Source organism: Panthera uncia (genome assembly GCF_023721935.1).
Source record: "Panthera uncia isolate 11264 chromosome B2 unlocalized genomic scaffold, Puncia_PCG_1.0 HiC_scaffold_24, whole genome shotgun sequence".
In the NCBI taxonomy this organism is placed as follows: domain Eukaryota; kingdom Metazoa; phylum Chordata; class Mammalia; order Carnivora; family Felidae; genus Panthera; species Panthera uncia.
The window spans coordinates 33,811,128-33,833,304 of record NW_026057580.1 but is presented as its reverse complement, the minus strand read 5'-3'; the positions used below and the strand labels follow the sequence as shown (position 1 = coordinate 33,833,304).

Sequence of the window (22,177 nt, the reverse complement as noted above, 5' to 3'; positions counted from 1 at the left end):
GTTTGTTTGTTGGGTTCTAGTGAGGCGAGGTGTGGTCAGGGAAGCTGACCTCCAAACCAAAACCGCATTGGGGGGATGAGGCGTCGGGGGGGGGGGGGGCAGTGAAAAGAGCCAGAGAAAGGAGAGTGGTGTAGGGAAAAGTAGCCTAAGTCTGAGGTTTGACAAGTGTAAAGAGAAAAGAGAGATCCTGATTCTTTAGGAATTCCAAGTTAATTCAGACTAATCAGAAGACTTAATCTAGCTGGAGGACAGTGAGAGAGGCATAGTAATGAGATTTAAAGTTAGAGAGTTCAACCCTAAAAAGGCCATCTCTCGGCATTCTTTTGTGTTATTCATGATGCATGTTTTGTGAGGTAGGGATTGGCCCAGTGTTGGCCTGGCATTGAAAGGGCTTCCTCTTCAGAGGTCAGGATGGGACAGGGTGGTGGGGAGGGGCCCCTTTCGGTCACTGTTCCCTCAAATGCAGGACTCTTGTGCTGTACCGGTCATCTCTGTTCACCCCCATGGGAAAGGCCTGCAAAGGCACATTAGTCCTAGTCTCTACTTTGAAAAATTAATTAAGACCAAAGTCAGGGTTCCTGCTACCTCTTGCTTCAACCCGTAAAGCTGTGTAAAATCATGTAGTTGAGGGACACCGATTACGATAAGCCCAATTTCAAACAGTGATCAAGAATCATGGGCTTTGTTCCAATGCAATAGCCACACAGTAACACTGTGGTTAGTGAAAAGTAATTTTATAGCAAGCCACTTAACAAATGCTTCTCTGTGTGTGACTTTTTAAATAAAAATAGATGTGATCCCTAATCAACCTACAATACTAATTAGTCCCTTCTCAAACCTTGTAAATTGTTTGTCAACCTCCTTTTAGAAAAGGCCAGCTGTTTTGTGGAAAACTCATGAGAAGAGACAAAAATAAGTTTACTCCACCATGCCATTTTCATGTGGGCTCCTAGTGAGACAGCAAGCATTTCAGTGATGCATCTAACATAGAATTTTCTTTAGACATATCTGAGGCTCTAATAAGCCAGATCCTATTGGGGGAGGAAAATAATCCCAAACACAGGAAGGCATTTGCAAAGTGCTTTAACTCCTTCAAGTCTCCTGACCACAAAATAAACAGACTGAACTGAACAGAGGACAAGTGACATATTCCTAGTAAGAATAGTCATTTTGGAGAAAATCTAAATGTGATTCCAAATGACCCATTTCCATTTAAATAGTTTAGAGGTGATAGAAAACGGCTAATTATACCTGGCAGGGATCCTCATCCTGTTTCCAGCCTGTGTTCTCTTCTGCAATGATTAACCCAACTATCACACAATATCTGAATTTTTGCCTTTCCTCCCTGCTAAGAAATTCTCAGGCATTGCTATTGTGTGGCCATAAAACAGAGAATAAATTCATAAAGGTAATTTCCTATGGGGTTAAGCTTAGTGTTTTTTCACCTTCTAAGGATACTTTCTTAATGCACAATGGCCTTAGTAACAAGATTCAAATACATCAATGACTCACATATTTGTGTTTGTTAAGAAGGGGGGGGGGGTTACAGGCAGAGAAATGGAAGATGTTCATTTAATTTTAGAAATATTTTAACTGGAAAGGAGTTCAGTGAAGAATCTTCATGTAGTTATATAAAATTACAAAAACATTGGAAACTACCTAAATGTCCAACAATAAGTAAATGGATAAGTCACATATGACAGAGCCACATAATGGACAATCATGCAAATATCAAAACAATTTTTATGAAAAATTTATATAACATGTAACTATATGATCACACTTAGATTCTAATTATTGCTGAGAAAAAAAATCTGGAAAAAAAACATATCAAAATGATAACAGTAATAGACTTTGAAAGAAGGACCCGTAATTTTTTTCTCCATATAACAAAGTTTTCACATTTTCCACAGAGGCCATATGCCAGTTTTCTAATATGGAAAATTACACTTTTATAAACAAAACTACATTTTTAAAAATTCACATTTTATAGATCATTTACTAGAACTAAATTTAACAACTATAGTACTTATAATGCTTTACAGTTTATATGACATTTTTACATTCATTTTCTATCATCTATAGCAGTTGAGACCTTAGCACACCATTTATTTCATATCAAGTCAGGCTAACTGTATTTGACTTTTCTTCACAACATGATATTAAACCTAACAAATGTTTTGGCAGAAATAGGATAATCCACCAATGTAATTTTCTTTATGATTTGTCATAAAATGCATATTATAGATGTAGTAATTTTCAAAAGCTTATGGAAGTTATTATGTTGAAAGTATTTTAAAACCCCCAGAAAATATGCTATATTCCCTAACTGATTCCCCCATTACATCTTAAATCTTTATATTTTTTATTGTTTATTTATTTATTTATTTATTATTTTTTTTTTTTTGAGAGAGAGACACTGGGGGAGAGGAAAAGAGTGAGGGAGAGAGAGAGAATCCCAAGCAGGCTCCACAATGTCAGCGCAGAGCCTGATGCAGAGCTTGAACTCACAAACTGTGAGATTATGACCTGAGCTGAAATTAAGAGCTTAATGCTCAACTGACTGAGCTATCCAGGCACCCCACATTTTAGATCTTTAAAACTCTTCCTTGAAGGCAACCCTCAGAACACAACTTCCTATTCCCCACAGTTTTCATTTTCTTGCCTCCAACTTTCTAGAAGGAAAAAAAAAAAAAAAAAGAAACTGAGTATATCAGGCCTAGGCTTCCTCAACATCCCATCCTTACACCCAGGTTCAGCTACATGTTTTGCAGAGCTTAATGCCAAGTGAAAAACAGGGCCCCTTATTTTATTTTATTTTTTTAATGTTTATTTACTTCTGAGACAGAAAGAGGGAGCACACAAGCCAGGGAGGGTAGGAGAGAGAAGGGAAAACAGGATCCAAAGCGGGCTCCATACTGATGGCAGACAGCCCAATGCAGGGCTCGAACTCGTGAACCGTGAGCTCATGACCTGAGCTGAAGTCAGATGCGTAACAGACTGAGCCACCCAGGCGCCCTGGGGCCCCTTATTTTAAAAAGCAAGAAAAAAGAAAAAAGTGCAGTTATGGGTACTAAAATAAAAGCTTTATCCATAGTGATATATGAATAAAACATAAACTTTCAAATGGAAAAAAAAAACTTTTGGTTTCATACTTTTATATAATACAATAAATAACAGTATTTTATTAACATGACATCCTAATCACAAGACTATTCTGGCTCACTTTTCTTCAAGTTCATTTATTAGGTTGGCACACTTTTTACTTTTAACAACTTCATTTTCAATTGATATTAACTGGAAGCAACATCAGTAGCTCTTTTCAAATGCAAGATTGAAAATAATTTTTGATAATTTTTAATTTTGAGAAGGATCTTTCTGCTGAAGCAACTATTATTGGAGCTCTTAAGAGTGTTTTATAGGCTATGACAACATTTGAGATAAATTTCCGATAAATTATTCTGAAGTATAAATTTTAGTAAAGCTACATGATGTTCTAAACAACTTTTCTAAAAAGATTTAACTCTTCATACAAATCAGTTTCCTGTCAAGTCTGAATTTAATTATAAATGTAAATTTATACAATGGCAATTTAACAGGCCTTTGCTTGACTGTGTTGCAGTAGTTTTCAATACCAGAATTTCTGAACTCTGAAATAGTCTAATAACTCTCTGACATGCATCATTGCAATGCCCATGTGTAAACTTCCATTTTGAATTGACATCATCTTACCAAGTTTGCTGCCTGCACACCAACAGCTCCTGTCCCAGTGCTCATGTAAAAAGTTCATATTTGTGTAGATGCTGTGGAGCTGGGGTCCTGGGACAGATGCATGCCTGCCTCCTACTGCAGGCACGGATGCTGCCTCCATGCCCTCCTCTTTTCCTGGGCTACAGTGGCTTCTGCTGCTACTGCCACAATCACCACCGAATTTGGACCCAGGTCTCAGCCCCAGACACCCCTTCAGTAGTTCTCCAGGTCTGTGTCAGGTATGCCTGTGACTTGCCTGCTGCCTCCCACATCTGTGGGCTTAAACTTGAGTGTGTGCACACGGTCGCCAGGCAGATCTTCTCATGCTTCATTGTACCACTGAATTTCACATATGACATACAAGTTCAAAGAGAACACTATTAAGAATTTCAAAGTGGTCAAGGCAGAGATTAAATGAAGAACAGGGTTCCTTCTGAGAGTGAGCTCTAGGCAACTGCTCACGTCACACACCCAGGAAGCTGACCCTGCTAACATTTGCATGTTACCTTATCTGCCCCCAAACTTACTTCCTCCTCTGTAATCCCAGCAGAAGTCTTGCTTCCTGTCCAACTCTTCTTTCTCTTGGTGCAATCCTCTTCCATTCCCTGAACGACTTTGCTCCATTTGTCATCTCCTTTCTCTGCAGTATTTTAAAAGTATCAAATTATTCTTTACTGAGCATGCTCAAATCTCTCCATGTTAAAACAGTTCTGCACCCCTTTCCAAAAACATTCCTCTTTTTCTCCTTCCCTTTGAAGTCAGTTACTGGGAAATTAGAATGAGATCATTGTCTTGGCTTTCAGACTTTTCCCTTTATCTGCTCTCAGACTTCTACACTCACAGCTTCACCAAGTTTTGTTCTGATGAAGGCCAGCAAGTGCTTCTTGACTGTCAAATCTAAGGGACTCCTTTTTAGTTTAGTTTAGTTTAGTTTAGTTTAATTATTTTTTATTTTAGAGAGAGAGAGAGAGAGAGAGAGAGCACACGAATAGGGGGCAGAGGGAGAGAGAGAGAGAGAGAGAGAGAGAGAGAGAGAGAGAATAAATCCCAAGCAGGCTCCATGCTCAGTGCAGCACCTGACGTGGGTGGGGCTCAATCCTATGACCCTGGGATCGACGCTCAATTGACTGAGCCACCCAGGCACCTCTCTAAGGGACTCCTTAATGTTTTTTAAGTTTTTTCAGTTTTTACTTAAATTCCAGTTAGTTAACATACAGTGTTATATTAGTTTCAGGTGTACAACATAGTGATTCAACAATTCCATACATTACTCAATGTCCATCACAAGTGCACTCTTACTCCTCATCACCTATTTCACCCATCCCCACACTTACCTCCCCTCTTGTAACCATCAACTTGTTCTCTATAGTTAAGAGTCTGTTCCTTGGTTTTCCTCTCTCTCTCTCTCTCTCTATCTCTATCTCTCTCTCTCTCTATCTCTCTCTCTTTTTCCCTTTGCTCTTTTTGTTTTATATCTTAAATTCCACATTTGGGTGAAATCATATGGTATTTGTCTTTCCCTGACTGACTTATTTCGCTTAGCGTAATACTTTCTAGCTCCATCCATGTCATTGCAAATGACAAGTAAATCCAGTCATTTTATTGATCCAGCAGCACCACCTGGCACAGGTAATCATGCTTTTCCTTGATGTACTTTCCTCACCTCTAGGACACCAGATAGTCCTTGTTTTTATCCTTCTGAATCCTTTAACTGGTTTCTCCTTTTCTCTGACTTCTTTATGTTAGAAGGCTTAGTTCTTGGCCATCCTCTCTTCTCTGGCCACACTTACTCCCTTGATGGTTTAAGCTAGCTTTGTGGCTTCAAATACCATCTATATGCTGAAAACTCCCAAATGTATATCTTCATCTTCACATATCTAGTTGTTTACTCAGCTTCATTGTGGGATTGTTTAGTAGAGTCCCCAAAGTGGACATGTCCAAAGCCAGATCCCTGATCTCCACCCACATACCCATTAACACACCCCTTCCCTTCCTGCAGTTTTTCTCCTGTCCATTGGTGGCAACTTCATGCTTCTGGTTCCTCAAGCCAAAAACTTTGGAGTCATTCCTGATCTTCTCTTTCTTTCCCACCTCCCATCTTCACACACTCCTCGTACATCACTCCCATCAACAATCAGTGTACTTTAAAAATATGTCCAGATTCTGGCCAATTGTCAGTATCTCTACTGTTGTCAGGCTGGTCTCTGCCACCACCATTTCTCCTTTTGTTGCTGTACAAATTTTGTTACTTCTCTGAACTCCTCACAAGCTGCTGTGCCCAACATCTGCTCCATTCCGGCCACACAGGCTTCCTGATATTTGTCCTCCACCAGGCCAGACATGCAAGAATCATAAAATACCTAGGAATAAACCTACCCAAACATATAAGAGATCTGTATGCTGAAAACTATAGAAAACTTATGAAGGAAATTGAAGAGGACACAAAGATATGGAAAAACATTCCATGCTCATGGATTGGAAGAATAAATATTGTTAAAATGTCAATACTACCCAAAGCAATCTACATATTCAATGCAATCACTATCAAAATTGCACCAGCATTCTCTCAAAGCTAAACAAACAATCCTAAAATTTGTATGGAGCCACAAAAGACCCTGAATAGCCAAAGTAATATTGAAAAAGAAAACTAAAGTGGGAGGCATCACAATCCCAAACTTTAGCCTCTACTACAAAACTGTAATCATTAAGACAGTATAGTATTGGCTCTAAGGGACTCCTTTAATTCTTGTTATAGACTTAATGTTTGTGTCTCCCCCAAATTCATATGTTTAAGCCCTACCCCTCAATGTGATGTTATTTAGAGGTGGGGCCTTTGGGAGGTAATTAGGTTAAGATGAGGTCATGAGGTTGGGTCCTCTATGATAGGACTAGTGTTCTTATGAGAAGCAGAGGAGAGACCAGAGCTCATTCATTCACCCTCTCTCTCTCACTCTCCCCCAACCCACCTCAAATATAAGAACACAGCAAGAAGACAGCAAGTAAGTAAAAGCATCCTCATCAGGAACTGAATCAGCCAGCACCTTGATCTTGGACTTCCCAGCCTCCAGAACTGTAAGAAATAAAAATCAGTTGTTAAAGACGCCCAGTCTGTGGTATTTTGTTTTAGCAGTCTGGACTGACTAAGACAGTCCTCATCTTACTTCTTAATGATAACTCCCCTTCTTGAAATCCCTCCCTGATTTTTTTCTTTTTCTCCCTGAATTTCTGAGACACCACCCCCTCTTGTTTCTCATCTACTTCCAACCATTCCGAATGTTCAGGGGCTTCTTTTTCTGTGCACATACTTAATATTATCCTTGGATTATTTTTCTTCTCCCATAGTGTACCATCACTGAGCAATTCACAATGCCCAGACTAGAACAAAGTGCTGTGTTCAAATAACTCCTAAATTCACATCTACTGCCCAAACCTCTCTCCAGAGCTCCTGACCTATAAAACTTACAACTTCCTGAATGTTTTCAGTGAGATGTCCCTGGACCTAGCACCTGGTCCAACAGAAATTCATCATTTTTCCTTTATACTTGTTGCTCTGGTCTCCTGTCTCAGATGATGGCACCGCCGTCCAAATACACTCAAGGCAGAAAACTGGGCATGGCCTTTTATTCCCTCCATTCCCCATATTCAATCATATACCAGATCTAAAAGATTCTATATGTTTAAGGTTTCTCAGCTTTGTCTTCTCTTTCTCAATCTCCACAAAACTTACCTTATTTCAGGTCCTTGTCATCTTTCTCCTAGGCTATTCCAAAAGTTCTTCTTTTTGACTGTCTACCCTCCACCCCTTACCCCAGCTATGTCCTGTCTACCTTCTCTTCCCCTTTGTTGTAATAGTGATCTTTGCAACACAAATCAGCTTATGCTCCCTCCTACTTAAGACTTTTCATTGACTCCTCATTGCCTGCAAAATAAGGTCCACACTGCCTAGTAAATAATAGAAGGCCTTTCATAATCTGGCCCCTGTGTATTTTTCCAGGCCTATCTCTTATATCCTTTGCTTTAGCTATGATGAACTACTAGTAGTCCTTCAAATAAAATGGCTAGCAGTCATTTTATTCTTCCCTGGTTTTATTTTCTTTTGCTTAGGAAACTTCTCCTTATCCTCTTACATCCACCATTCTCTTCCACATACTTATGGCTTTGCAAATACTGTGTTGCAGACCAAAAGTGAACGACATATGAAACCACTCAGCAGCAGTCAGGGGAGACCTAGGGTGGCCTAAGATGGTAAGAAATGGGCACATTTTCTAACACATTGATTGTGAGATGCAAGACAGAGAAGAGTCAAGGATCACTTCAAGGCTTTTGGCCTGAACAACTGGAAAAGTGGAGTTGCCATTAACCATAGACGAAGAAGACAGGGTGGTTTAAGTTTAGCAGAGATGATAAAATGTCAGTTTGGGATATGCTAGATATGAGATTCCAGTTAGACACTCAAGTGGGTATGTTGTGTAGGCAGTTATATACAAGCTTAGAATTCAGAAACAGATCTTGGCCAAAGACAATATTGATCTGGGAGTCATAAGCATACGTGTGGCATTTAATGCCATGAGGCTGAATCAGATGACGAATGGAGTGAATGGAGATAGAAAAGAGAAGACCAAGGTCTGAGCATTTTGGTTTTCAGAAGGGCTAGCCAGTGATATAGAAAAAAAAAAAATCAGAAAACTCTGATCTCCTGGAAGCCAAGTGAAAAAAAGGATGAAAGAAGATGAAATCTCTGACAGAGTAAAATAAGAACTGAGAATAAATAACTAGACTTTGCAAAATAGAGTTTTAGTGGGGTGGTGGTAAAGTTAGGCCAGGCAGGTTCTAAGAGAAAATGGAATGAATGATGTGAAATCAGTGATAGAGGTAACTCTTTTAAGAACTTTTTTTTTCTATACAGGAAAGAGAGAAAGCATAGTAGTTAATGGAAAATGTGGGATTTCAAAAATGGTGTTGTTTAAGATGGGAGAAATCACAGCATGTATTGTATAATAAAAGAAAAGAAGAGAAAGACAATTTGAGGGAACTGGGGGTGGAGGTGGGGAGAATTGCTAGAGTGCTGTTCCTGAGCAGTGACAAGGCACATTCAGGGCAAGGGCCTGGAAGCAATAGTCAAGGGGATGCGTATGATTGACAAAGGTACCTGAGCCAAATGAGGGAGTTGGAATAGGAAGGCAGTGAAGGATAGATAAAAGGATAGTGAAAAGGTAGGGATGGAGTGGAGGATTGCTGGGATTGGGGTACTAAAGGAAATAAGCTAGAAAGTTGGAAAGTGGTGGTCAGAAAGTGGAGAGCTTGAAATTGAAATTATGGGAGGGTGGCCCTTTCATGTAAATGATAAGGTCTAGGGTATCATGGGAGTAAGTGGAGGAAAAGATAGAGTGCTAGAGGAGAAGATCACTGGAAGAGAGGAGAGCAAGGAACAAGGCCAGAGTAAGGCCAGAGTATTGGAAGAATTATGTACATGGATACTGAAATCATTGCATTTTATGAAAGTTTGGGAAAGTCATAGTGACCCAAGAGCTATAATCTTCTTTAGTAATATCCACTCTCCAACTCTTCAAGGTGACTATTTTACACATTTTCTTTCCTCATTCTTTCAACAGTCTCCCTGCCCTTGTCAGAAGACAGCTTGTTTCTTACTTCACTAAGAAAGTTAAATCAATCAGAAGAGAACTTCCAAATGCCCTCACCAAACTGTTTTCAACTCACCTGCCTCCATGCTGTGTTCTTTGATTTCCCTTCTGTTGGAAATGGAAGTACAATGTGGGTTCCTACCTAAGGCAACCTCTCCACTTGTTACCAGATCCCATCCCTGTCACTACTAGACTCCACATTGCCCTACAGTTACCTCTAATTTCTTTGTTCCTCTTTGCAGCAAAACCCAAGGATGGACTTGAATCACTATGTCTTCTTCTCCAACTCCCATCTCTCATGGACTCATTCATATTAGGACTCATCTCTACCACAGCACTGACAATGTTCTGATCCACATTTTAAAATCCACTGGTCAATCCTGAGTCCTTCACAAATTGAATCTCTTAGCTGCATTTGATAGAACCGATCACTTCCAAATTCTTGAAACACGTTCTTCATTTGACTTCTGAGATATTACACTCTCATGGACTTTTTCCCCAACAGATTCTTTTTTTTTCCCCTAGTGCTCCTAGGCACAGTTCTTGGGTTGCTTCTTTTCTCCACCATTCTTATTTCTAAGGTGATCTCATCCAGTCCCAAGACTAAATAGCATCCAAACGCTTATGTCTCCCATATTTATATCCTCAGTCCTGTCCTTTCCTTTGAACTGCCAACTAGATACCTCCACGTGGATTCCTAATAGACACACTAAACTTAGCATATCCAAAATTGAACTCTCAATCTCCTATCCCCCAAATGTGATTCTGCTCCAGTGTTCCCTAGCTCAGCAAATGGCATCTCCATTAACCCAGATACTCAAGTTCAAGCCATAGAATCATCCTTGATTCCTTTCTTTCTCTCATACCCCTCTTCCAATCTATCAGCAAGCAATGCCAACATCACCCTGGAAATACATCACCTTCACCCTAGCCTCCAGACCAGTGCTATTTAATAGAAATATAGTGGAAGCCACAAGAATAATTCTGAATTTTCTAGTAGTTATATTAAAAAGGGTAAAAAGAGGGACACCTGGCTGGCTCAGTCGGTACAGCATGCAACTCTTGGTCTTGGGGTCATGAGTTTGAGCCCCACATTGAGTGTAGAGCTCACATAAAAAATTTATTTTAAAAAAAGGGTGAAAAGAATAAAGTGAAATCAGTTTTAATTATATACTTTATCTAACCAAATATATCCAAAATGTTATTATTTCAGTGTGTAATAAACAAAAGTTATGAGATATTACATTGTTTTTTCAGCTGTCTTCCTAATCCCATGTGTATTTTACACTTATAGCACCTCCAATCTGAACTAGCCATATTTTTTTAAAGTTTTATTTATTTATTTGGTGAGGGGAGGGGCAGAGAGAGAGAGAGGGGGAGAGAGAATTTCTGGGGCTCAAACCCATGAACCGTGAGATCATGATCTGAACTGAAACCAAGAGTCCAATGCTCAACTGACTGAGCCACCCAGGTGCCCCTGGACATTTCAGGTGCTCAGTAGTTACATGTAACATGTGGCTGTCATATTGAACAGTGCATCATCTCTTACCTGGACTAATAAAGTTGTATTTTAGTTGGTCTCCTGCCTTATATCACGCTTCTCGCCTGCTGTCCTCCCACAGCCAGAGTGATCCTTTACAAACATAGGCAAGATCATGTTATTCCCTGCTCAAAATCCTCCAATGACTTCCATCACACTTAAAGTCCAAATATTTCATCATTGCTTACAAAGCCCTACAGGATCTGACTTCCTTCCCCAACTTTCCCCTCCCCACAGACCCCATTGTCACTCCTTTACCACCTCACTGGCTTCCCAGCTGCTCCTCAAACATAGCAAACATACTCCTCCCCACCAGGAACTTTCAATTGCTATTCCTTCTACTTGGAATTCTTTTCCCTCAGACATCTCATGGTTTATTCCCTCACTTTGTTTAGACTTTTGATCAGACCACTTCAAAAGTGGCCTGCTCTGCCCGCGCTATCTAAAACAGGACCCCTGAGGTGCCTGGGTGGCTCAGTGGGTTAAGCACAGAGCCCAACACGGGGCTTGAACTCACAAATTGCGAGATCATGACCTAGGCCAAAGTTGGACGCTTAACCAACTGAGCCACCCAGGCGCCCCTAAAAAAATTTTTTTTAATAAAAAATTTAAAAAAAACAGAAACCCTGCCACTTGGGATTTTCTCCTTGTTTTATGTTTCTTCATAGCATTGACTGTGACGTCAGCATTACATGACCTTGTGTTATATACTTATTTGTTTCCTTAGTTAAATGCCCACATTAGAATACAATCTCCAGGAAAACGCGGGCTATATTTTATCCACTATATTCTAACTTCTTTCTCTGCATTTTAAGTAGGTGCTCAATAAATATTTATTGACTGAATAAATGCATAGAGAAGAAAGACAAAAAGTGGCAGCCCCTGACATTCAGAGCTGGCCTTGACACAGTAGGGCACATTATATTCCCATTAGACATAAACCATCTCAGAGATCAGCAACTTCAAGCTTATCCTGAGACCATGATGAAATGAGACAAGTAAGGCCACTTCATAATTTTGTCTAAGAACAGGCAAAACAAAAACAAGGTCAATGTTCTACTCCCAGATGCTTTCTCTCTTGGACAAAATAAGTGATTGCTTCTTTATAAATTTCATTCTCATTTGGGTGTACCCTTCTTGTAACTAACATTTGACATACCCAATCACAGAACTGTCTTGTCTTCTAACATGAACCAGTTTAGAAGGAAACTCCTTCTCTTATTCCTTAGACCCTTCCCTGAATCACTTAACCAAGGCACAAATCCTGTAATATCTTCTCTCTGAGACACTGTCTTACTGAGAGACCCCATGATTCTCCATGATGTGTATTCTCCCTGACTGAAATGAGTAATAAGTCCAACTTACTCAATTCCAGCTGTGTTCCTGGTGGTCTTCTGTAGTGAACATTGACAGAATGAATGAATGAATCAGTCTTTGCATTTGGAGATTATGGATGATCTTTAGTCTCCATACTTTCCTATTTTTTTTTTCTGTACTCTCTAATGTTTCTATGAAGAACAAGTATTATTTTGTAATCAGGAAAATTTGATCATATATTTAATTTTAAAATAACAATTAGTATTATATCTCAGAGATATAAATTCTTAATAAATAGGAGAACTCATTTTAAAGCCAACTCTGATACTTCCTAGCTGAGTAAATTTGGGAAATTTATTTAGCCTTTTTGGATCTCCTGCTAAAAGGCAGGATATATCTTGAGATCCCTTGTGAATCTAAGAGCTTTAATTAAAATTCTTCCAAAGTAACTGAATTTAACTTGACACAGTGATATTCAGGAATGGAGCAGTGAGGTGAGTTTAACATGCAATCATTTGCCAATTTGTTCTACTTTTTGTGTGTTATACTGGACAAATTATCTTAAAACCTTGACTTCTTTATTCTTAGCTATAAATTTTAAGTTGTAACATCTCCCGTTGTATGGAGATTTCTTAGGTATCATTTTGTAAATACATGTGTCAGTTGGAGTATCAGGCATGCGCATCCTCCATTTCTGTGGAACTACTAATGGAAGCCAGTTATGCTACATGTTGGAGACCCAAAATTGCCCTGAACCTTAGAAACTCAGAGTCAGGGCACCTGGTTGGCTCAGTCGGTAGAGCATGTGACTCTTGATCTCAGGGTCATGAGTTTGAGCCCACGTTGGATTTTAAAAATAAAATCTCAAAAAAAAAAAAAAAAAGAAAGAAATACAATTGGAATATTGTCTGATGCACTTAAAAAGATATACATGCCAATATCAGAGGACAGAAGTTTTGGGGTATCAGGAAAATTCTACAAAAGAAGAATAACTGATAATGTAAGGAAGAATAAGGAAAAGTAGATTATGTTGGAGGAGAGCATTCCATACAAATATACCATTCACAAACATGAAATAGCACCATATATTCAAGGAAATATAAGCAAGTTAGTATTATTTGAGTGGGGTATGAGGAGTGGGAGGAAGGAAGCAGGATGAGAGGAGGCATTAGGAGGTAAGGTTAGAACTCTTAGAGGTGGTATATTCCAAATTTCAGCCTGATGCAGGAATTTCTTCTAGACTCTATATCTGTATCTTCCAATATGGTAGCCACTATGCCCATATGGCTGTTTAAATTTGAGTTATATAATTACTTAAAATAATTCAGTTCCTTGGTCACACTAGTCATATTTCAAGGGCTCTTTGGCCCATGTGGTCTAGTACTACTGTTTTGATAGGACATATCTAGGACATTTGTAATCCTGTACAATGTTCCATTGGATAGCACTGCTCTATAGTGTCCCTAATCGGTGCCTGTTTATCTTCTACTTGAATGGTGGGGAAATAGCTATGTCCTAAGAGCATATTCCATTTTTAAATAGGTCTATCTGTTAAAACATAACTTTAAATAATTTAATCCATAATGTACTTCCCTCTGATTTCTGCATAAGAATCCTAGTTCTGTGGATAAATATAATAAATTCACACTTTCTTTCACTTAGTAGTTCTTTGTCTATTTTCAGAGCATTGTCCTGTGTCCTTCTTTTGTTCTCTTCCTCAGGCCAATCCTCCCAAATACCTTCTGTGCTTCCTCGCATGCCTATTTCCAGATTCCTTCTATTCTGGTGGCCCTCCTCCATATTTCTTCTAGATTATGTTTTCCCAAATTGAACTCTTTATCTCAGCTGTGGTTTGATCAGCAGAAAACAGAATTACTACTTTCCTGGGCTCCAGGAACTTTATTTTCACATATGGAACCTAAACCTATTTTGCCTCTTGGGTTTTTTTTAAAGCATCTCTCAATCTATTGTGCATTTTAAGCTCATTGGTTACTAATATCCAGTCCCCACTTTGTATTTAACATACATTCCTGTTGTAGTATCACTATGCCTGTATCAGACAAGTACTTTTTTTTTAAGACCTCTAATTTCTTGCTGTTGATGAAATCTGTTATGTGCTCCAGGGACAAGGAGCAGCAGAAGAGTGAAAAAACTCAGAGGTAAAGACGTAATTAAGAAATATCTCACAATTTATTATTAAATCTGTCCCATAAAAAATATTAAAGCAGATATAAAAGAAAATATGAAAGAGAGAAATGATAACCTTTGACATAAAATGGTAATAAAATTGCCAGTTGAAAATGGGCTGGCAGTGAATTGTTCATACCAATAAATGACTTTTAAACCCTTCTTAGGTTAATGTATGCACTGAATTATTAAGCAATACCTTTTCGCCATACTAATACCTTTTTAATGCATAAGAATTTTAGTTAATCTTCTGAGATACAGGTTTATGTGTGAGTGTACAGCTGCAAATTGCAGGGGAATGCATACACTGTGCTCCTCGTCCTGCCTCTGAATGACACCTGCACTAACCGCCCAGAGCTGATCCACCTGCAGCCTTGACCTTATTACAGGAAAATGCCCTTTGTTCCTTTTGTGTGGGATCACATGTGGAAAGAGCATTCCTAATCATTAATCTGAATTATTAAAGTTACCTTTTGAAAATTTTTAATGTTTTTTAATTTATTCTTGAGAGAGAGTGACAGACAGCGCGCATGCAGGAGCACATGCACAAGCGGGGGAGGGGCAGAAAGAAAGGAGGCCAGAGGATCCAACCCAGGCTCTGGTTGACAGCAACAAGCCTGATGCAGGGCTGAAATTCACAAACCCTGAGATCATGACCTGAGCAGAAGTCAGATGCTCAACCGACTGAGCCTCCCAGGCAACCCTAGAATTGTCTTTTGATTAGGCCATTTCTCCCTACTCTTCTTGTATCACACTTGGAAATAACAATTTTCCTAAAGCAAGATGTAGTGGTATATTTGCCGCAACTGTGAGTCACTGAGGTCCCAGTAACTCAAATACTTCAAATCTTACCCTGAGTATTTCTGTACCACTCCATGATCCTAAAAATTAGGTCTCTGATTAACAGCTTCCTCTCTCATGTTTCATTATGGTATCAGTTTCCACACTTCAGTGAGCACTGTAGCCTCCTGTGTTCTGAGCCAGCACACTGTGGCTGTTCAGTTGATCTGTCTTCTCAGAAAACTCTAGTAAACTGACAGTTGAATACCTGGCTACTCCTTTTTAGGATGTTTTCAATACATGGTCTACATATGCTGAGTAGTGAAATTATTAATAATCCCTTAGGCTTGATTAATTTCTTCATATCCATTATCTTCCTGGATCACTGCAATCCCTCATAAGACCAGTGGAGAAGCAGTGATCCCCCTTTTATGTAAGAGGAATCTTAGATTGCAAGAGACAACATGATTCACTCAAGGTCACACAGAAAATAAGTGGTAAGCAGGATTCAAACCTTAGTCCAATAAAAAAAAACAGCAATGTACTTTTTTACCATGATGCCTTCTCTACCTTAGGGAAGGTAGAATTCACCTAAAACTTTTCAACTTATTTCAAGAAACTGGACTTTGTAGACTATTCATTTCATTGTAGAAAGAAATAACCAGACTTATTCTATGGCACATTCTACGACATACAATCCTCTGGTCACAAAATTAAACACATGGTTTACAAAATATTCAGCAGTATGTAAGTCCCAAATAACATAAACAACCATTTTCTACTGTTAATACTTCAATTTGTACTGTATTCTTGGAGATTCTCTATTGAACAGTGTTATCCAGTATGATGATACAATAGAATTTGGGGCCTGGAAATGATTTTCATCTTTTAAAACTTTTAAAATTAGCTCTTTTTTTAAGTAAAAAGATAATACATACAGAAAAAATCAAGTAGTGTAAGAAGGTATGTAGATATAAACCTTCTAATATATAGATGTACCTACATACCTTCTTACACTATTTGAATTTTCTTACCCTACTTGAATATTTAAATATTTATATATTAAATATATATAATACATATTATATATATTTAAATCTCAACCTACAGCTCCAATTCCCTAATCGTCCTCCCCAAAGGCAATAAATAGATCTCCCAGAAGTTGTCTAGGCATACACAATATAACTTCAAATGAAAGCATGTTGTACATACTGTTCTGTATCTTGCTTTTTTTACTTAACAATATATCTTTGATGCTGTTCCTTAGAAATGCACTATTTTCCAGGGTTAGATAATATTCTATACTATAATTTATTCAACCAATCCTAATGATAGAAATTGTCGGGGTGGGGGAGCTGTATTCTTGTCTTTTGTTATTATAAACAATACTGTAGTCATAACCTTCACATACATCTTAACTGAAAGTGAAATTCCTCGGCCAATCCATAGTCCATTTCTATTGAACCCTTTTATTTATTGTAAAATGATCTTCCTTGTCTAGTTTAAATACTTTTTCCTATGAAATTCAACCTTGTCTGATATTAATAGTGGGGCTTCTATTTTCTTTTTGTGTCAATTTGATGTATCTCTCACCATTCTTTTACCTTAAAGCTCTGAGTCACTTTTTTATGTGTATCTCCTTTTGGTGATTATATTTAGGTTTGCTTTGTAATCCAAACTGAGATTTTTATCTCTTAGTAAGCAAGTCTATCCATTTTACATTAGTTATATCACCTAATGCTGTTATGTTTTAAGTTTTTAATGCTTCATTTTTTACTTGGTTTTTCTCAAAAATCTTCTGCCAGGGGCTCCTGGCTGGCTCAGTCGGTAGAGCGTGCAACTCTTCATCTTGGGATTCTGGATTTGAGCCCTTCATCTGGGTGTGGAGATTATTTAAAAATAAAATCTTTGGGGCACCTGGGTGGCTCAGTTGGTTGAGCATCTGACTCTTGACTTCAGCTCAGGTTGTGATCTTAGGGTTCGTGAATTCGAGCCCCAGGGTGGGGTCTGCACTGATGGGGTGCAGCTTGCTTTGGATTCTCTCTCCCTCTCTCGCTGGCCCTCCCTCCCTCTCTCTCTCTCTCAAGATAGGCAAATAAACCTTAAAAATCTTTAAAAAATAATAAAATCTTATAGAAAAAAAAGAACCTTAGGAAAGATAATAAGAAACTAATGAAATTGGTCATATATGGGGCTTGGGTGGGAACAAAATGGGAAGAATAAGGGAAGGATCAATGCTTGTCTGAGCATAACATGTATAGTTTTTATTTTTGAAACATAAATGTTTTAATTATTAAAAAATAAAATTAAATGTAGGTATAACTCTAAAATTGAATATAAACAGAAACAAATGAACCTATTTGTATTTCAAATGAACGTAACTTTAGACAGAAAAAATAATCTAGGTAATTCTGAACACAGTACTTCATCTACCCTCAATGTAAAAACAGAAAAGAAATGCCACATCTTAAACCCTAATTGGTTGGAAATTTCAGTTTTTTAGTCTTCCACTTTAATACATGCACACTAAAAAAACTGCTTATGAAGATGTAATTTACAACCACACAATTTACACATTTAATGTATGCAATTCAATGGTGTTTAGTATATTAAGAGTTGTGCAACCATCACCATGATCAATTTAGAGCATTTTCATTGCCCCAAGGTGTTAACAACACACCCCATCCACCTTTCTCCCTCCTACCCTTAGGCAAACACTGATACATTTTATCTCTGTACATTTTTTCTAGACGTTTCATATAAATGGAACTCTACAATATGTGATCTTTTGTTATCAGCTTCTTTCATGTTATCGGCTTCTTTCATGTAGTGTTTATAATGTTTTCAGGGTTCACCCATACTGTAGCAAGTATCAATATTTCATTCCTTTTATTGCTGTGTAATAATATTGCATTGTGTGCATATACCACAGTTTATTTATCCATTCATCAAATTGGAATTTGGGTTGTTCCCACTCTTTTGAGAAGAAGCATTGTTCCCAATATTTATATTGTAAAATACAAGTGGTGAGAGCAGACATTCTTATTTGTTCCTAATTGTTCACTATTCACTCTGGGCCAAGTTCTACAGTGGATCGCTAAACCTCACACCTCCTCACCCCTCCTGTCAAATGCAACTTGTTTTTGGTAAGACTTGCTTTACATACAGGTCAGTAAGAAAAATAGCCTCCAAAAGAAATAAAATGGAAAAGTGGTCAAAGACATAAATGAGAAAACAAACCAAAAAAGTGGTAAACATATACAGAAATAGTCTACCTACCTGGAAATCAGTTAAAGCAAACCAAAGCACTACATATGTTAGTCTAATTAGCAGAAATCCCAAATGTAACAAATTTATGAATAATGCTGCTATGACTATTTATGTACAAGTTTTTGTGTGGGCATGTTTTCATTTCTCTTGGCTATGTACCTAGGAATGGAATTGCTCGGTCATATGGTACCTTTATGTTCAACATTTTGAGGAACTGCCAAACATTCTTTCAAAGTGGCTATCTATTCCCAAAGCACTGAATGAGGGCTCTGATTTCTCTACATACTCACCGACACTTGCAATGGTCTTTTCTCTTTTTTTCTTTTTTCTTTTTCATTATAGCTATCAGACTGTATGTGAAGCAGTATTGCATGTGGTTTTGATGGGCATTTCCTTAATGGCTAATAACATTGAGCATCTTCTGACATACTCATTCATCATTTGTATAGATTCAGATCCTTTGCGCCTATTTGCATTTTTATTATTAAGTAGTATGTGTTCTTCATATATTCTAGACATAAGTCCCTTGTCAGATATGTGAATTGTGAATATTTTCTCCCATTCTGTGGGATGTCTTTCACTTTCATGATGTTGTCCTTGGAAACACAAGGATTTTTAATTTGGATGAAGACCAGTTTATTTTTTCTTTTATCACATGTGCTTTTGGTATCATATCTAAGAAAACATTCATTGCCTAACTCTGGGTCATGAAAATGTATGCCTATGCTCTCTCCTAGGAGACTTATGGTTTTAGCTCTTACATTTAGGTCTATGATCAATTTTAGTTAATTTTTTGTTTATGGTGTAAGGGACAGGTGCAACTTAAAAAAATTTTTTTTAACATTTATTTATTTTTGAGAGACAGAGAGAGACAGAGCATGAGCAGGGGAGGGGAAGAGAGAGAGGGAGACACATAATCTGAAGCAGGCTCCAGACTCCGAGCTGTCAGCACAGAGCCTGACACAGGGCTCAAACTCACAAACCGCCAGATCAGGACCTGAGGTGAAGTCCAACGTTCAACCGACTGAGCTACCCACGTGCCCCAGGACAGGTGCAACTTTATTCCTTTGCATGTGAACACCCAGTTCTCCCAGCAGCATTTGTTGAAAAGATTATCTTTCTCCATTGAATTGCCTTGCTACCATTATCAAAAAATCAATTGACCATGTGAAGGGTTTTTTTTTTTTGGACTCTCAGTGCTATTTCTTTGATCTATATGTCTATTCTTTTTTTTTTTTTTTTTCAACGTTTTTTATTTATTTTTGGGACAGAGAGAGACAGAGCATGAACGGGGGAGGGGCAGAGAGAGAGGGAGACACAGAATCGGAAACAGGCTCCAGGCTCCGAGCCATCAGCCCAGAGCCTGACGCGGGGCTCGAACTCACGGACCGCGAGATCGTGACCTGGCTGAAGTCGGACGCTTAACCGACTGCGCCACCCAGGCGCCCCTATATGTCTATTCTTATGCCACTACCACAGTCTTGATTCCTGTAGCTTGAGTCAGTTTTAAAATCAGGAGGGGAAGCATGAATCCTCCAAGTTTGTTTTGTTTAATTTTTTGGCTTGTCTGGGTCTCTTGCATTTCCATTGGAATTTTGGAATCAGCTTGTCAATTTATTCAGAAAAGGAAGATGATGTTTTGAAGAGTTTGTATTGAATTTATAGATCGATTTGGGGAGTATTGCCACTTTAACAACATAGTCTTCCAATGCATAAACAGGGAATGTCTTTCCATTTATTTCAGTCTTTCTTAATTTCTATCAACAATGTTTTGTAGTTCTCAGAATACAGTTTTCATCTCCTTTAAGAAATTTCTTCATAGGTATCACATTCTCTTTGATGATATTATAAATTAAATTGTTTTTTAATGTCATCTTGATTTTTTCATTGCTAATATATAAAAATACAATTGATTTCTGTATATTGATCTTTTATCCTTCAACTTTGCCAAACTCATTTATTAATTCTCATATCTTTTTAGTAGATCCCTTCATCTTTTCTATGTACATGATCATATTATCAGCAAGTAGAGATTATTTTATGTCTTACTTCCCAATTTGGATGACTTTTATCTTTTTTTTTTTTTTTCTTGTTTAGTTGTTCTGTCTGGAACTTCCAGAGCAATGCTGAATAGAAGTGGCAAGAGCAGACATCCTTGTCTTATTCCTGATCTTAGGGGGAAAGCATTCAGCCTTTCACCATTATGATGTTAGCCGTGGAATTCACATAGATTAACAAAGTATTAGGGATAACAGGCATCATGTCTGCCATTTACTTTCTCAAGGGGTACAGAAAAAGTAACGGTGTGTGTGTGTGTGTGTGTGTGTTGTGGTGAGAGAGAACAGAGAGATGGTGAATGTAATAAGGTCAATGTGGTTGATAAGGACTGAAGAATTCTAGAGTGACACATTCTCTAGTGTGTTTTCCCTGAGCTCTCTTTCCAACTGAAAGGACTTACTGGGTACCTCATCCATTCATTGATGCAAACCATGAATTTGACAGCCATATTCTTGGTTTGATCCTTGCTGCAAACTCAAGCCACTTCTTAGTTTTCATCTTTTATTACTTGGAGTTAAGCTGCAGGTGCCTCTTTCAATGCTGCAAGTTCCAAATTTCTAGATTCTCTATTCCCTTTTGTTCCTGCCTGTAAACTAACAAAGTTATGTCTGAACTCATCTATCTTGAAATAATTTGTGAAATGCAGCAAATATTAACTCATCCCCTCCCCTAAAACTGCAAGTCTAGAGGCACATCATCTGCCTTCCAAATTATTAGAGGCAGTAGTATACATTGCCATAGTATAAATGGATCACCATTTACCCTCAAAATCTTTCATATTTGACCAGTGGGAGATCTTTGAAGCTGGCTCCTATGGCCTTCTGCTTATTATTCTTTGAACACATACTTACTTTATGACAAAACTAGATATTCTAGGCTTATTTTGTACTTTCCTTGCTCCAGCCCTATCGGTCACTTATTTAACAACCCTAGTTTCTTGAATTGAAAATAGTATTGAGAAACCAAAATCTGGGAGTTTCATATGCTCATTTCTACAGAAATATCAATACTTCTAGGCCTTCTCAGCAGAAAAAGCTAAGTGATATATGTATGAATATACACATACAAGAAAACATGTACACAAATACCTATCAACTATCTACACACCTACCTTGAAAATCAAATGTTCATACTGATACCTCTATCTCCAATTCCAGTTTGATACTTTAGCATTTATTCTGGTCTTCCCCTGTACCATATTTGTACCTCTTTTCTCTAACAGTAAGAAACATGGCTCCTATTATCCTCAATATATTTACTTATCTGCTCAATCCCTCCATATGTAATCAGCTTTCCAAACATTCAGGCAAGATCTTTGGCTCTACCTCTTCTGGACACACAGACCACAATGACCAAGTTTCCTTTACCCTGCTGAGCACTTGAACCACATCAGCTGAGTGTCCCTATCCCAACCAAAGGAAGAGGGAAGGGACCAACTAAGTTTTTGAGGCAGTTATACTATCAAAGAAATAATAATCCTGGCTAAAAATGTTTGTGATTGTTCGCATCTTAAAAAGACCCTTGGGGGGGGCGCCTGGGTGGCGCAGTCGGCTGAGCGTCCGACTTCAGCCAGGTCACGATCTCGCGGTCCGTGAGTTCGAGCCCCGCGTCGGGCTCTGGGCCGATGGCTCGG

General features: G+C 38.3%; 1 long non-coding RNA gene across 1 annotated transcript in view; it reads right to left on the bottom strand.

Moving 5' to 3' along the window:
- Nucleotides 1-818: 818 nt before the first annotated feature.
- LOC125938621 (uncharacterized) overlaps nt 819-22,177 on the bottom strand; it is a 32,117-nt gene continuing 10,758 nt past the window's right edge. Inside the window, exons 2-5 of the long non-coding RNA XR_007462754.1 lie at nt 12,298-12,440; nt 10,942-11,025; nt 6,717-6,820; nt 819-4,390 (exon numbers count right to left, since the gene is read on the bottom strand). This is a non-coding gene — a long non-coding RNA (uncharacterized LOC125938621). The remainder of the gene's footprint in view (nt 4,391-6,716; nt 6,821-10,941; nt 11,026-12,297; nt 12,441-22,177) is intronic.